Source organism: Haliotis rubra, unplaced genomic scaffold (assembly GCF_003918875.1).
Source record: "Haliotis rubra isolate DU_JTF1 unplaced genomic scaffold, ASM391887v1 Scf820, whole genome shotgun sequence".
NCBI classification, from domain to species: domain Eukaryota; kingdom Metazoa; phylum Mollusca; class Gastropoda; order Lepetellida; family Haliotidae; genus Haliotis; species Haliotis rubra.
The window spans coordinates 31,471-36,851 of NW_025767547.1; positions in this window are offsets into that span (position 1 = coordinate 31,471).

Genomic DNA, 5,381 nt, shown 5'->3' on the forward strand with positions numbered 1-5,381 from the left:
TTAACGTCGTGCTGGAGAAAATTTCACTCATATGACGACGTGCAAGCGTGTGTATGTGTATGTGCGGCTGCTTGTACTAGCCAAGACTGAAGCTGGTTTTATAGTGCTAGCCCACTGAGATACCATGCCGCAGTGAAGCATGAATACCCTACTGAGACACATTATACTGACTCCAAGCCGACCAGTCCTTGTTGTACCCATTAATGCCGAGCGTCAGGCAGGGACCAACAAGTACCATATGTTAACGTCTTTTTGTAGGACGCGGCCTGGGATCGAACCCGCGACCTTCCGCTCTCCGGGAAGACGCTCTAACCACTACACCACTGAGGCGGTTCGTACTGAAGGGACGGTAGGTATTCAGACATCGAGGACTATCGTGGCGGTTTGCATTGAATGTGAGTTTGAAATGAGACAACTTAACTTACTCTATAACAACCAATAATGAGTAACTATTAATTAAATCAATATGTAGATGATACTGAAGTATTTCTTGGTGGGAGTAAACAAAGCTTAAAGGCTGCTATTGATGAAATAAATACTTTTTATAAAATGTTAGGGCTTAAAATTAACATTGATAAGTCAAAAGCAATATGGATTGTCTCAAAGAGAAATAGTACTGATTTATCATGTAAAGACATTAAAATAGAATGGCAAAATACTGTGTTTGAAGTCTTGGGAATTATATTCCACACAGATCTTAACAATTTGTGAGTAATCAATACAAAAAAAGACTAGAGGAATTAAACAGACTGCTTGCACAATGGAGGAAAATACATTTGACTCAGGTAAAATAACTGTAATGAAAACTTAGGCTCTGTAAAACTTGTTCATATATTCAATACTATGCTTAATCTTCCAAAGGATTTCATTACTTTATAGCAAAATATCTTCTTCAAATTCATATGGAATGACAAACCTGATAAAATCAAAAGGAACAATTTTAAAAGGATATACAGAGATAGTGGATTAAGGATTGTTGACACGGAAACTTTGTGTGAAGCATTGAAACTTGCCAATCTGAGATCATATTGTAGAAAAACAACAATTAAAAATCCCTGTAATATTACTTTTGATGTCATTTTAAAATCTGGTACAGATGTTGATCAAGTGATACATATTGATAACACTGATTGGAAGGATGTTTTGAAAGTATATTAATTTTAATTATTAATATATATACAAATATTGTAAAAAAAGTAATGTGAATTCTGGAGATAATTATGAATCCAAGCCCAATCACTATGGTTTAACCATAATTGGATCTATGTGACAAAACTGTTTTCTTATCCTTTGACAAGTTGAAGGCAATTTGCGGTACTAAAGGCTTATTTGGACTATTTGCATGTTTTGAATATACTACCTGATACTTGGAAATATACCATTAGACACTCCAGAAAATATCCCAGTTTTTTGTTGTTTTGTTTTTGTTTTGTTTTGTTTTTATTTACTCATAACTGAATGTCATTTGAATTTACTGGAATCATGCAAAGGCTCTAGGTTTTTTTATAATACCTTGATTTCTAGTGAAGAGTTAGCTAAAGTGTGTCTTAAATGGCAAGCATCTTTTGCTAATGATACTTTGGATTGGAATGGGATTTTTATGACTTACAGATACTTCATTACCAAAACAAGTCAGTACTTTGTATGAGCTACATGATAGTATTTGTCATGTTCATTGGGAATGTAGAGAAACACAATCATTCTAGAATGAACTTGATGTTTGGATGAACAATCATATAGAAAACACAACTGAAATAACAAAATACATTGTTTGGTTTGGAACATAATAAATTGATTTATTATTGGGTCATGTCGTCATATCTGCCAAAACTATATCCATTTGAATAGGATTAAACAACATGCTCCAAAACTTCAAAGGTTTTTGGTTGTTTTGAGAGAAATTTCCAATGTAGACAAAATCATTGCAACTAAAAATAATAGTCATCAGAATCATGACAATCTTTCAAATTTAAGCAGAAACCTAGACTCACTTCTGGTATATATTCTTGAATTCTGTGTGCCACGCTCCGAAAATGCGAACTGCCGTATATAACGTGAACTCTTGGGAACAATAAAACCTTTTTTTAAAAAACAAACAAAAAACATACAAGAAATAAAAAAAGAAACAAAAAAAACCAACTAAGCCTCAAGTCAGTTTATAAACAGCTGTCAGACGTGGGTGTGTCACCTTCTCGTCTCGCACTGATGCCCACAATGTGCATTAAAATTCATTTAAAATGAGTCTTTTCAAAAACACGTCAATACATCTTCTCGTACATATGAAGCGAAAGCTATTCTATACACTTCAATGCAATTTTCCCGTTCAGCGAAGACCGCAACACACGATCAGTATTTCTAAGTTATAAGAAAAGCCCCACTTTCGTTTTCTGTTCCTGGTACCCGCTTCATACAAACCTGACACTTATTGATTTACCGTGTGTCTTACTTCTTGGTCTGTCTACGGTGACTGACTGAATGAATGGTTTATTCTCATGAAGATCACACAACAGTGACATAGAGAAAAATACAAATGTACAGATTTGTTTCATGGGAGCATACGTAGTCCGGTTTTCACATAGTTGCTTATTTTTAACAATAGCGCTTTATGCGTACAAGACATGAGGGATATAAATTTATCTAATGATGGATATTTACAATAATAGTTAGGTAGGAATGAGTTTCTTACATTACTTAAACACGGACAATATAACATGAAGTGAAGTTCATCTCCTATTGTGTTCTTACACAGTGTGCATAATCTTTCTTCTTTAATAATATTATACCATCTACCGGTTTCTATTGAGAGTTTATGGTTACAAGTTCTAATATGGGTAAGCCAAATGCGTACATTATTAGAAGGTGTAATAGATAACTTTAAGGTATGGAGATATCTTAAACATATTATTATTGTGGTCTTTAGTAGATTTGATTTACATTCGTTCCAGTGCTGATAAAACTGGTTACATAATAGACGCAAGGTTACTTTTAAGCTAAATCTTACTTGCTCATGTTTGAGATATCCATATATAGTTTAAGCCAGATGATTCCAAAATTGTTTTAACAACATTGATAAGAGGTAAATTTATGGTTGGGTAATTCGTTTTCATAGTAAACATGATCCTATATAAAATGCTAAACAATGTGCCAGTTGATGAAATAAGTTTGCACCAATATGAGATGATTCTAACCTTTATAAGTATATCTGTTGGATATCTTCCCAATTTACCATATATCATATAATCTGATGTAGATTGCTTAACTTGACCCCAGTCTGTCGGACTCCCTGAATAAGTCTGATAACCGTGATACGATGGCATCCGAGGGCGTTGGCAACAGCATTGTATGTCGACCCCATTTGCACCATTACAATGGCTCTTTCTCGTTCTTCAGCTGTTAATCGTGGCATATTTCTCGTATTTATGTATCATATCATGCATTCTAGGCTTTCTTTATACACTATAGCATCATTCTACATGTGAAATGGATACAAATACTGCTTGAATATTGCTGCGTTTTGGCAACTGATATTGCTATGTGTAAACAGAAAGTGGGAAAATGTTACTTTGCAAGCAAAAAAATCATTTTAAATGTTCCTTAACATTTATTTCACAATAACAAAGACACGTTTTACTTGTTTTTTCTAATGCAAATCGGCAGAATTTTTTTTAAAAGACAGTTGTTTCTTGTTTTAATAGTTGAAAAATGGGGACTTTAAATGGTTTATCTTTGTCTCAAACCTGTATTGTATTTCAACCTTTCTTTTGGACATCTTAATCAATGTTTTTGGTTTATTTCGGCATGGACGCAAATAGGACAATTTAACTCTTCTGAAAAAGATGCATTTCACCTAAATATGAATGCATTTGAGAATTTTGTTTCGTGATTTGCATAAAGCTGTGTTGTTAAACTTTCTTGTAAACTTATACCTTCCAACATACCTTTGATAGATTTAGTAATTCATAAATATAGGAGGGTAACGTTTCTTTTGGCGTTCAGTGTAACTGGATAACTTGTATATTTTATCACATTGGGTCCCGGATACTGTTTCACAGGGAACAAAATAAAGGATTAATGATTAACGCCACAGTGATTTCCTCTACTGAAACACAAGGAGTAGGGTAAGTGGGAAGACCCCGTTTCTGTCGCACTGGAGGCCAGGGAATGCGGAAGTGATCGCAGCATACAACTACGTTATGTACGTCACGCTACGTTGTTTACTTCAAACCTCATTGGCATTATCTACCCAGAGGGAGCTAACAAGGTTTGTGATCTACCTTCGCAAAGTGAAACGGTGTATGGTTTGGTTTTTAGTTTTGTTTATTTGCAGATATACGGCGGAGCAATATCAGTACAGGCGGGTATCCAGTTGAGGGTCGGGTCTTAGAACCTCAGACCCCGTCACACTCACTTATTGAGTCACTCACTCACTCACTTGTTGTACACAGGCTGGAATAGGCCAAAAATGACGTCATCATCGAACACCTGGCTGACCTCGTTTCAAAGGGGTGTCAATGACCTTGTACTGAGCTGACCTTGGGATAAACCACTTTCCCAGGGGGTATTTTTAGATCAGGAGCATAGCAACCGAAAGAGAATAACATCATGGTAGTCATGTAGATTTACATGTGTAAGAGTGCGATGTTCATTGTACAATACTGTGTGTATTTGTGACTATTTGAGAATAAATCAATTTTGGTTGACATTGGTTGATGTGGTGTATAAAAGTCCTAACAAAAGATAGGTGAAGGGAGAGCAGAGTGGCACAGTGGAAGCGCACTGGGCTCATAACCCAGAGGACCGTGGATCGAAACCACGCTCTGCTAACAATATGTTTTTAGGAGTTAGAATTAGGTCTAGCAGACATCTATATAAAGGACAGAAACGGTGATTTAGCTTCATTTAGCCGTGGACCCGTGATAGTGACACTTCATCTGAAACCTCTGTGTGAGAGTCAGTATTCATTCTGAACAAGAAAATGAACAGAAGATACTGGAGACCCTATTTGGACGATCCTAAGAAATGGACCAAATATTACTATTTGCAGGCTAAAGGATATCCCAATCCCTTTACTAACGTGGATGATTATGTGATCTATTATGAGAAACAAGGGGTCAAGATAGACCTTCCCCCTTCTACAGACAAGTTTGGACTCACGTCTCCAACCCAACAAGTCGTTCAACAAGCCAAAGCACGTATTCAGATGCAGGAGAACGGGGAAACTGAAGCCAAAATAATGACTTCCTCCCAGAGTCCCACGAAGAAATGGAAGACGACGTTTTAGATAAAAGCAGCCTGTAGACAGGTTCCCTGCCATTTAGACTCGGACCACCATGCAGTCAACAACGTGTCCTGTGTGCTATCAGACCTTTTCCAGGACAGAC